Genomic DNA, 13,161 nt, shown 5'->3' with positions numbered 1-13,161 from the left:
TATAAATGTCGAATCTAGAAAAAAAAAGCCAGATGTGAATGACTAGTTTCCTGCACCCCTTAACTAGTGTCTGGATGCCCCCGCTTCACAATATTTAAAGCAGCAATCCCGTCTGGGATCTTACCTGATCCGCAGACCCTCAAAGTCCAGGTACCCTCATTCCCGCAATGTTATACATTGGATGGGAGGTGTTCGTTACCTGTCTTCTGGGTTAGGGGGGGTTCGATGTCTTCCGTGTGAAGCTTGAGTCAGATCTGGAAGTAAGCAGTATAGGTTATTTCAGTGTAGTATAGGGCAGTTAAGATATCCAGATCCATAGTGTGAGAGTGTGTGGGGGAGAGAGCGAGAGTGTGTGGGGGAGAGAGAGAGAGAGAGTGTGTGGGGGAGAGAGAGAGAGAGTGTGAGAGAGAGAGAGAGAGAGAGAGTGAGAGAGTGGGAGAGTGAGAGAGTGCGAGAGAGAGAGAGTGGGAGAGAGAGAGTGGGAGAGAGAGAGAGTGGGAGAGAGAGAGTGGGAGAGAGAGAGAGTGGGAGAGAGAGTGGGAGAGAGAGTGGGAGAGAGAGTGGGAGAGAGAGTGGGAGAGAGAGTGAGAGAGTGAGAGAGAGTGTGAGAGAGTGAGAGAGAGAGAGAGAGAGAGAGAGAGAGAGAGACAGACAGAGAGTGGGAGAGACAGAGACAGAGAGAGAGTGGGAGAGACAGAGACAGAGAGAGAGTGGGAGAGACAGAGACAGAGAGAGAGTGGGAGAGACAGAGACAGAGAGAGAGTGGGAGAGACAGAGACAGAGAGAGAGTGGGAGAGACAGAGACAGAGAGAGAGTGGGAGAGACAGAGAGAGAGTGGGAGAGACAGAGAGAGAGTGGGAGAGACAGAGAGAGAGAGTGGGAGAGACAGAGAGAGAGAGTGGGAGAGACAGTGGGAGAGACAGAGAGAGAGAGAGACAGAGAGAGAGAGAGTGGGAGAGAGAGTGGGAGAGAGAGAGTGGGAGAGAGAGAGTGGGAGAGAGAGAGTGGGAGAGAGAGAGAGACAGAGAGAGAGACAGAGAGAGAGACAGAGAGAGAGACAGAGAGAGAGACAGATAGAGACAGATAAAGAGACGTCAAGGCGCCGTGACGTTGACGCTGCTCCGCGCTGATTGGATGTTTTCAGCCGACAGTGCTCTGAAAAACAGCTTGGCTGTCGGCTGAAAACTCCAGCGCCTCAGCACGCCTGCGGACGCTCGCGTGAGCCCCCTCTCAAGGCATCCTCATTGAGTATGCAGGGGCTCAGCGCGGAGCGTCCGCACGGCTCAGCGCGGCCTGTCCTTCTATGGACTCGGCCAGAGAGACAGATAGAGAGAGACAGACAGAGAGAGACAGACAGAGAGGGACACACACAGAAAAAGAGAGACACACACAGAAAAAGAGAGACACACACAGAAAAAGAGAGACACACACAGAAAAAGAGAGACACACACAGAAAAAGAGAGACACACACAGAAAAAGAGAGACACACACAGAAAAAGAGAGACACACACAGAAAAAGAGAGACACACACAGAAAAAGAGAGACACACACAGAAAAAGAGAGACACACAAAAATGAGAGACACACAAAAATGAGAGACACACAAAAATGAGAGACACACAAAAATGAGAGACACACAAAAATGAGAGACAAAAAAAGAGAGACACAGAACACACACAGAGAGAATGAGAGACAAAGACAGAGAGAGGGCGAGGGCGACACAGGGAGAGGGCGACAGGGAGAAGGCGAGGGCGACACAGGGAGAGGGTGACACTCACAGACACACACTCACTCTCACTCACTCAGACACTCACAGACACGCAGAGACACACTCACGCAGACACTCATGCAGAGACACACTCACGCAGAAGACTCACAGACACACACTCAGAGACACACACACACACACACACACACACACACACACACACACACACAGACACACACACACAGACACACAGGCACACAGACAGGCACACAGACAGGCACACAGACACACAGACAGGCACACTGACACACAGACAGGCACACTGACAGACACACAGGCACACTGACAGACACACAGGCACACTCACAGACACACAGGCACACTCACAGACACACAGGCACACTCACAGACACACAGGCACACTCACAGACACACAGGCACACTCACAGACACACAGGCACACTCACAGACACACAGGCACACTCACAGACACACAGGCACACTCACAGACACACAGGCACACTGACAGACACACACACACACAGGCACACTGACAGACACACAGGCACACTGACAGACACACAGACACACAGGCACACTCACAGACACACAGGCACACTCACAGACACACAGGCACACTCACAGACACACAGGCACACTCACAGACACACAGGCACACTCACAGACACACAGGCACACTGACAGACACACACACATACAGGCACACTGACAGACACACAGGCACACTCACAGACACACAGGCACACTCACAGACACACAGGCACACTCACAGACACACAGGCACACTCACAGATACACAGGCACACTCACAGACACACAGGCACACTCACAGACACACAGGCACACTCACAGACACACAGGCACACTGACAGACACACACACACACACACAGGCACACTGACAGACACACAGGCACACTCACAGACACACAGGCACACTCACAGACACACAGGCACACTCACAGACACACAGGCACACTCACACACTCACAGACACTCAGTCTGTCACTCACACACTCACCGGGTCACACGTGGCAGCAGTGGGGTCTCCGCACGGCAGTGGGCCCTCTCCAAGACATGGGACACACAGCGCAGCGTGGGCCTCAGCAGCAGCAGCAGCAGCAGCAGCAGCAGGTCCCCCCCCCCCCCCCCCGAAGCGGCCGACGCCGCAGCACGCTCCCCGGACACCCCCGGGCAGTAAGCGAGGATCGGGGGCAGGTGATTAGGGGGAGATCATGGGCAGGAGGCGGACTGGCGCAGGAGGCGCGCACGGGGGAAGCTGGGTTGGCACTTCCCCCTCCGTCCCACGTGGGGAGCGGAGGGTGCGGGGGGGCTGGATCGCGCGCTTGTTTTGGGCTTCCCCCTCCGTCCCACGTGGGGAGCGGAGGGTGCGGGGGGGGGGCTGGATCGCGTGCGGCGCTTGTTTTGGGCTTCCCCCTCCGTCCCACGTGGGGAGCGGAGGGGGGGGGGCTGGGTTGCGCGCGGGGCTTGGTTTGGGCTTTCCCCTCCGTCCCACGTGGGGAGTGGGGGGGGAATGATGGGTTGCTGGGGGGAACAGGCAGCGCAAATGGCAGGACACTCTGCTTGCCCTGTGCACGCGCGCCGGGACCACAGGATTTGCCGCCATTTTTTTTAACTTTTTTTTTAACCCAATCAGGGAGGGGGATTATTTATTTATTTATTTAAAAAAAAAAAAATTGGCACGAGCAGGGGAATTCATTGAGCTGCAGCACGGGTCGCCAGCTGCCTAAATCCACTCGCAACGGGCGACTGGTTATCATTATTTGTCGAGCACTGTATATATATATACATATAATGGGAAGGATAAGATGCTATAAAGAAGCTATAAATAAACCATAAAAAATATAATGTTAATGAAAAAATATATGTATTATATGTAAAAAACTAAGATGAATTCGGGTGACTAATATTAATTATATAAAAACCATCGATAAACGTAACAGTGACTCCTAAATTATCAGGATAAATAATAATCAAGAGATGAAGTGAAAAGATAACTCGATTGCAGAGCAGTATAGCAATATACGCGTATAAACCCATCAATACAAATGCACATATTAATAAACAACATTTAAACATACAATATATAAAGATATAAAACATGATAGACACTGCTGATACAACCAAGGTATATAGATATTACCAACAATAGATCATACACAAATAAAATAAATTAAAAGAAATATGTAGGATTTAAATAAAAATGGATAAATAAAATAACGAAACATTAACCTAACAGCTAAATGATTCCAAAAAGCCACATATATATGTATATACATGTATGCACATAAAATGATAGTTATCACAAATGAAGTACAAACTACCCCTAAATGTATAATAATGAATGTATAAATATACACATGTACACACATACATATGCACCCATAGACAATGTGATCAGAGACTAACTAAATATTAATCCATATATAGAAATGGCCCCAGACTAAGTGCCCATAGGCAGGGAGAAAGAGAAAGAACAAGCAACCAGGACAAGGACATAACAAAGGATGAAATGAACTAAATAAAGAATAATTAAAAATAAAAACGAAAAAATCAAATTATATACTAACAAAAAATATATATTAGATAAATAAAAACTTAGTGTTGATGAAAACATAATCTATATAAGGGAAATCCGGGAACAGTGGCAAGGGAGGGAGGGAAAGGAAGGGGGGAAATAGGATAGGGATGGAGGAAAGGTAGAGATGGGAAGAGAAAGGGAGGAAAGGAAAGAGGGGGGGGGAAAGGAAAAGGGAGGGAAGGGAAAGAGGGAAGGGAAATGGAACTGGCAGAAAGATACTCCTCCCTACAATAGAGCGAGGAGGGTCCAAGAAGGCAAGAGATCAAACTAGTGTACTGACATCCAGACACTCATTGAGTCCACCAGGGGTAAGAGTCCCCAACTGGTGGATCCAAAAAGTTTCCTGTCGGCATAGGATCTTAAACCGATCACCCCCTAGAGCACAAGGAGAAATGTGTTCAAGGACCATAACTGTCATAGATCGTGGGTCCTGATTGTGTACAGATTTAAAGTGGTGGGAAATACTATTAGAAATCGTTTCCTTTATAACACTTCTCCTATGCTCCAGGAAGCGAGTGCAGAGAGGTCGTGTGGTGCGGCCAATATAGCGTTGACCGCAACCACACTGGATGCAATACACTATGAAGGAACTCTGACAATTGATATAATTTCTAACCTGGTAAATGATATCTTCTATTGGGAGAACTGAACTCGGACCGGGTCTTCAAATGTCTACAAGTAATGCATCGACCTCGTCCACACCTGTGGTTACCATTTGGACCACTGGTAGCGGACGTGTCAGACGCATCCCCTGATCTAAGTCTAGTAGGAGCTATAATACTCTTCATACTTCTAGCCTTCCTGTAGACAATCGAAGCCCGGTCCGGAAGAATGCCCTTCAAATGGGGATCACATCTGAGGACTCCCCAATGATTGCTAACAATCCTTTGAATTGCTCTAAAAGACTGATTAAAGGTGGTTACAAATCTTAGATTTGAAATCTCAGCATTCCTAGCAATCACCGTTGAGTTATATCCCAGACGAGATCCCTCCTGACTGGTCCTTGACTTATGAATCAATTGGGACCTATCTAAGGAATTTACTTTCCTAAAAGACTCAGAGACTAGTGTATCACTATAGCCCTTATTGTGAAATTTGAGACTGAGCTGTTCCGACTGCTGAACAAAGTCAATATCTCTGGAGCAGTTTCTCCTAATACGGTGAAACTGCCCCAGAGGAATATTGTGTAACCACTGTTTATGGTGATTACTGGACGCGTGTACGTAATTATTAACGGATACTTCTTTGAAGTGGGTGGATGTGACAATATTAAAGTCCACATCAAAGGTAAGCACTAAATCCAAAAAGACTATGTAAACTGCATCTATTTTAAATGTGAATTTCAATCCCAAAGGATTATTGTCGAATGACTTCAAAATGTCATATAAATAAGCCTCCTCTCCATCCCAAATCAAAATGATATCATCTATGAAACGGCCATAGTACACGAGGCCCGCCCCAAGTTGTTCATTTTGCCACACAAATCTCTCCTCCCAAAATCCCATGAAGAGATTTGCATAGCTGGGGGCGAACCTCGTGCCCATGGCCGTTCCACAGATCTGTAAATAATAAACATCTTCAACAGAAAATAATTGTGATTTAAAATAAATCTAACACTATCCAAAATGAAATTTTTATGTCTCCTAGGAATACACAAATCCTTGTCCAGCCAATATTTTAGCGCTTCAATCCCCCTGGCATGGTCAATACATGTATATAAAGAGGCCACATCACATGTGGCCCATAGGCAGGTGGATTTCCACTTTAAATTCTAGGTGGAATCGATGACGTGGAGCGTATCCCTAATATGCGACCTGAGCCTAGCTACAAAGGGTTGAAGATGGTAATCAACATACTGGGATAGGCTTGACGTCATCAACTCCACCCTGGATACAATGGGCCTGCCAGGGGGATTGACCAAGGACTTGTGCACCTTTGGCAAATGATAAAAATTAGGTGTACGTGGATGAGAATGAAATAAAAACTTAAATTCCGTTTTAGAGAGGATACCTTCTGTTAATGCTTGAAGAAGAAGTTCCTTTAAATTGTTCTGATAGCAAATTACCGGATCAGACTCAAGGGTAATATAGGAGGCCGGGTCACCCAAGAGTCTGCGAGCTTCAGATAGATACGCAGAAGTATCCTGGATGACCACGCCTCCCCCCTATATATATATATATATTATATAGGTGTTTTGGGGGAGTTATATATAGCATTTATAGGTGTGTATATATGTATACACTGGTGACACACTTTATTCGAGCTCGGCTAGTCCCGCGAATTCGGGTGTACTCGGGTGTATTCAGGTTTCTGATCGTTTTCTGCCAGAGTGCATTGCGTTATTTTCCGGCAGGGATTTAAGCTTTTTATTCCGGCTTGCTGAAATACTGCAATGCCGTGAAAATACACATGGTGGCGCTTGCGAGCTGTTCTCTGTGAAGCCGTCCCCTATAATGAATTGTAATGCAGTATATATACTGTATATATATATACTGTATAACAACAACCCCTATAAGCCCTAATATACAGTACTGTACACATACAGTACAGTACTGTATATGCACATACATAAATTATACTACTGTATGGGCGGCGGGGGCGATATGTGTTTGCAGCAGAGAGAGATCCGCTGCTCTCTCTCTGCGCAAACATCGGCACAATAAAAATTATTTTAAATACATTTTTATTGATAGTGTACTTGTGCAGGGGGTCTCCGGAGCTGAATCGCGTTGGTTTCAGGTCTGGGGACCCCCGGCCCCCCGAGATACAGCCCCCTTTAGGGGGTGCCGGTATCCCTCTGCTTGGTTTAAAGGGCCCGATCACGTGATCGCGGCCTGTAAACCAAGCAGAGCAGAGGGATACCGGCACCCCCTAAAGGGGCCTGTATCTCGGGGGGCAGGGGGTCCCCAGACCTGAAACCTGTGCGCTTCTGCTCTGGAGACCCTCTGCACATGTACAGTATCAATAAAACACATACAATATACAGTATAAATAAACACTCGTTCTTTACCTTAGCGGCTATGCGCTATGGTAAAGAAGCATCATTTCTGTATTTTAATAATATTGTACAGTGAGCAGGGGGTTCCCTGAGCCAGAAATTAATGCTCAGGGACCCCCCCTGCTCCTGCTCAATATTATTAAAAATACAGAAATGCTGCGTCATTACCATAGCGGATAGCCGCTAAGGCAATGAAGGGGTTAACCCACCGTGCCCGCTTTATTGTGTGTAGTGGGGATGGGTGAGGGGGGGTATTTGGCCCTTGGTGTGAGTTTAGGACTTGCGGGGGGGGGTTTGCGGGTGCACTTAACCCCTTCACGACTGTAGCAGTTAATACCGCTACGGTCATGAAGGGGTTAAGCCATCCCACTACCCCCCCCCCCGCAAGCCCTAAACAACCATCGTTGAGGCTAATACCCCATTCACCCACCCTCCCGCTACCCACAATAAAAAAATACACACACACAGCACAGCAGCCGCCAAAAAATAAATAAATCTAAATAAATAAATGACAATAAATACATTTGAAATACATTTTTATTGATAGTGTAGATGTGCAGGGGGTCTCCGGAGCTGAATCGCGTTGGTTTTAGGTCTGGGGACCCCCTGCTCCCCGAGATACAGGCCCCTTTAGGGGGTGCCGGTATCCCTCTGCTTGGTTTAAAGGGCCCGATCACGTGATCGCGGCCTGTAAACCAAGCAGAGCAGAGGGACGTTATATAGCACGTGGGGCTGCTGTGTGTGTGTATTTTTTTTATTGTGGGTAGCGGGGGTGGGTGAATGGGGTATTAGCCCCAACGGTGCTTGTTTAGGGCTTGCGGGGGGGTAGCGGGAGGGCTTAACCCCTTCATGACCGTAGCGGTATTAACTGCTACGGTCGTGAAGGGGTTAAGTGCACCCGCAACCCCCCCGCAAGTCCTAAACTCACACCAAGGGCCAAATACCCCCCCTCACCCATCCCCACTACACACAATAAAGCGGGCACGGTGGGTTAACCCCTTCATTGCCTTAGCGGCTATCCGCTATGGTAATGACGCAGCATTTCTGTATTTTTAATAATATTGAGCAGGAGCAGGGGGGGTCCCTGAGCATTAATTTCTGGCTCAGGGAACCCCCTGCTCACTGTACAATATTATTAAAATACAGAAATGATGCTTCTTTACCATAGCGCATAGCCGCTAAGGTAAAGAACGAGTGTTTATTTATACTGTATACTGTATGTGTTTTATTGATACTGTACATGTGCAGAGGGTCTCCAGAGCAGAAGCGCACAGGTTTCAGGTTTGGGGACCCCCTGCCCCCCGAGATACAGGCCCCTTTAGGGGGTGCCGGTAGCCCTCTGCTCTGCTTGGTTTACAGGCCGCGATCACGTGATCGGGCCCTTTAAACCAAGCAGAGGGATACCGGCACCCCCTAAAGGGGCCTGTATCTCGGGGAGCAGGGGGTCCCCAGACCTAAAACCAACGCGATTCAGCTCCGGAGACCCCCTGCACATCTACACTATCAATAAAAATGTATTTCAAATGTATTTATTGTCATTTATTTATTTAGATTTATTTATTTATTTTTTGGCGGCTGCTGTGCTGTGTGTGTGTATTTTTTTATTGTGGGTAGCGGGAGGGTGGGTGAATGGGGTATTAGCCCCAACGATGGTTGTTTAGGGCTTGCGGGGGGGGGTAGCGGGAGGGCTTAACCCCTTCATGACCGTAGCGGTATTAACTGCTACGGTCGTGAAGGGGTTAAGTGCACCCGCAAACCCCCCTCCCCCCCCGCAAGTCCTAAACTCACACCAAGGGCCAAATACCCCCCCTCACCCATCCCCACTACACACAATAAAGCAGGCACGGTGGGTTAACCCCTTCATTGCCTTAGCGGCTATCCGCTATGGTAATGACGCAGCATTTCTGTATTTTTAATAATATTGAGCAGGAGCAGGGGGGGTCCCTGAGCATTAATTTCTGGCTCAGGGAACCCCCTGCTCACTGTACAATATTATTAAAATAAAGAAATGATGCTTCTTTACCATAGCGCATAGCCGCTAAGGTAAAGAACGAGTGTTTATTTATACTGTATACTGTATGTGTTTTATTGATACTGTACATGTGCAGAGGGTCTCCAGAGCAGAAGCGCACAGGTTTCAGGTCTGGGGACCCCCTGCTCCCCGAGATACAGGCCCCTTTAGGGGGTGCCGGTATCCCTTTGCTCTGCTTGGTTTACAGGCCGCGATCACGTGATCGGGCCCTTTAAACCAAGCAGAGGGATACCGGCACCCCCTAAAGGGGCCTGTATCTCGGGGAGCAGGGGGTCCCCAGACCTGAAACCAACGCGATTCAGCTCCGGAGACCCCCTGCACATCTACACTATCAATAAAAATGTATTTCAAATGTATTTATTGTCATTTATTTATTTAGATTTTTTTATTTATTTTTTGGCGGCTGCTGTGCTGTGTGTGTGTATTTTTTTATTGTGGGTAGCGGGAGGGTGGGTGAATGGGGTATTAGCCCCAACTATGGTTGTTTAGGGCTTGCGGGGGGGGGGTAGCGGGAGGGCGTAACCCCTTCATGACCGTAGCGGTATTCACTGGTCATGAAGGGGTTAAGTGCACCCGCAAACCCCCCCCCCCCGCAAGTCCTAAACTCACACCAAGGGCCAAATACCCCCCCCTCACCCATCCCCACTACACACAATGAAGCGGGCAACTGCAACTGCAAGCCCACACATTACTGATTCGGCGCTTTACAAGTCATGAGTTTATGCCATCTGGTGGACACGCGAAGCATTGCAGCCTAGTAAATCCTTCTCATCATTTAACAGATCAGGCCCCCGTCAGCCAGGCATGAACCGTGGCTGGGAAGGCAAACGCAACGAAGCATGCAAGAGGTGAGCAGCGGCGGATTCCAGGTATCTGCCAGGTACAAACTGGGCATTTGCTCGAATAAAGTGTGTCGGTGCAGTATATATATATATATATATATATATATATATATATATATATATATATATATATATATATATATATATATATATATATATATATATATATATATCATTTATATATATATATAGCATTTATAATCTCTCAATCTCTCTCTGTCAATCTCTCATACACGTTATGAATAACCTGATGGTAATTTATGTCAACGTTAGGTTGAATAGCCTAGAGGTGCTTACTGCATTTGGGCCATTATGCCTTTCGGAATAAAAATGTTTACTAATCTGGGGGCCTCTTTTTTTTTTTTTTTTCTGGATCATAAGTTTATTATTATGCTTAATTTATGTAAAAAAGAAGTTCTCTGCTTCATTAGTCTGGATGTTTGTCCCACATAACTTAAGCCACATGGGCATTTCAGATAATATGTAACCGATCTGTATCACATGTAGCAAAACATTTATCTGAAAATGGCGTGCTTTTCTGAAGCAAAAACAGTAGAAATAGCCGCATTAGTCCAGTTGCGGTAATGGAGAGTAACGGAGAACTTCAGTATCAGGTGAAAGCCTTTATTATTTGGACTAACAGTAGATATTGTACAACAAGCTATTGAACATTTTACTCTCTTCCTGGGCCGGGCAATACTGATTTTCAAAATATTTCAGGAGTCTAACACAGATGTAAAATCCAAAGATAACCATCTAAGGCAGATGAGGGAGAGAAGGAATGACAGAGGGGAAAGTAAATAACCAGACAGGGCAATAAATGAGTGAAAGGGATAGTGAGAAAGATGGAGAGCATGTAGGACCATCCATTCATCTGCAATGTGCACGGGGCTGGGGTGCAGGGGGCCGACGAGGTTAAATTGTAAATTAACAGGAAGGCAGGGAGAAACATTACAAAATATTCTGATCGTGTGTAAGGAACTCATTTTCTGGGAATGTGTCCCCTTATTTCCACGGGCACCAATATCTGGGGAGGGGGGGGTGGTCTATGACTCATATATAGCTAGTAATTTTAAAATAAAGTAAAATAGCAGAGGGGAAAGGGGACAACCCTGTCAGGTACCCAGTTCTTTCTTCACAATGGTCCAAACATGTTTTTATCTGTCAAAAAAAACCAAGTCTTTCAAACTTGGAATGAAGAGAAATAAGGGGAGCGCAGATCAGTATATGTAAACAGATATCAATCACAGAGGCAGAATGACTAACGAAGTAGCCACACTGCCTAACACCTTAAGCAGTGCACAAGGGTATAGACCGCAGTCAATGCACTTACTTTGATGTAGTCAAAACGAGGTGGATGATGGTGGTTAAATACACATAAAACTACTCACACGGCCCTGATTGAGTGAAAGGTCCTTAGTGGTTTCTTTTCCTTAGTCCCTCTTATCTGCAGGGGCCTCTGCTGGATCTTCAATACAATCCTCCCATAGGTAAAATCCCAGGATGGTCCCCCGGGGTTAGAGCAGGAAGCAAAGAAAGTATACGTTGTAGATAAAACATGCAGTATTTATTAAAACACAACAATAGTGCACACTTACATATAAGTATCCCTCCGGTAGCACCAGCAAAAGTCCGTTGCAGCACCAAGTGTTCCCTGCTTCCGCGTCCGGTTTGCAATCTTGGAACGCAATGGCTGGAACGCACTCAGGATGGACCGCTACGGTGACCTCCGAGGTAAAAAATGGTCCGATGGGTTTGAGCAACGCGTTTCGCCGATTGGTTCAGTTTCCTCAGGCTCTGAAGATCCTTGTGATGTCCCTCAGCGGATATAAATACCTTTGCTGTGCGTTTAGGAGGTGCGTCACGGCTACAGCCAATCTTGTAATTGTATATAGGGCTGATAAGATGGAACGCTGGTACTAGTAACTGAACCTTACCATTATACTAAGAAGTCTTAATGCATAAAAAGTATATGAAAAATATAGTATACAATATACAGTCCTCGGGTTCAAAAACTCTTCAATATAATGAAGAAATGTTCTATGTATAAAAAGAGCCTCATGTATTATCTAATACTGTTGGCTTTTAAACCTTTTAATCATTTTTTGCCCTCATACCATAGAGCCACAAGGAGATGGTGACATCTACTGGGAACCACATATTAAAAAATATTAAAAACACCACAATGGGATCAATGGAAAACAACCCATTAGAGAAACGCAAATGGTACGCAACTCATGCAAGGAACACATAAAGTCCTGAACCAGTGAGTGTGTTACTGATGTAGGCCCTGTTATAGCATTCTTCTAGCCTCAACACTATAAGTCCTGATAGGAACAGACAGTGTTGGGGTTAAACTCCTGCGCAGGGCCTAGCCTGCAGTTGCAGCCTGGATGGGTACTATGTTGCCATAACCAGGGGCAGGCCTAAACCGGCAGTTGGAGTGTCATAGATACCTGGGGAGGTTACTGACTGGGTCACATGTATATGGTGTGATGCTTGTCAGTACCTGACCTGCCTGTTATGTGGCAGGGTTACAAGCCCTTCCCGGCGGGAATAAAACCTAACACTCCACCAAATTGAGGAAGCTCAATTGTTGTTAGGTGTTGTCAATTAGTGTGTTAGGTGTTGTATGGTGTGATATCCTTTTCCCTGCAAGAGGGTAAATGAGCTGAGGAGGGACTCTTGGGGCCTCAAGCCCCTGTGGTCTGCTCCAGGGAGAATTGGAGGATGCCAAAAAAAGATGCCGTTGTACCAGCAATAATGTGTGGTCATTGGAAAGGAGAATTGCCTGTGGGGACCATCCTGCTTTTTGCAGGATCCTCATGGGATGGAGGTACTGCACCCTAGGAGGAAAAGCCTTCCATGTTGCTGCTGCCACACAACATCCGCGGAGAAACTCAGACCTCCTGTAACCGCAGTTGAGCTTCAGTACCAAGGAAACACCCATGTAGTGGCCA

Source organism: Ascaphus truei, chromosome 4 (assembly GCF_040206685.1).
Source record: "Ascaphus truei isolate aAscTru1 chromosome 4, aAscTru1.hap1, whole genome shotgun sequence".
NCBI lineage: Eukaryota > Metazoa > Chordata > Amphibia > Anura > Ascaphidae > Ascaphus > Ascaphus truei.
This window is presented reverse-complemented; position numbering follows the sequence as displayed.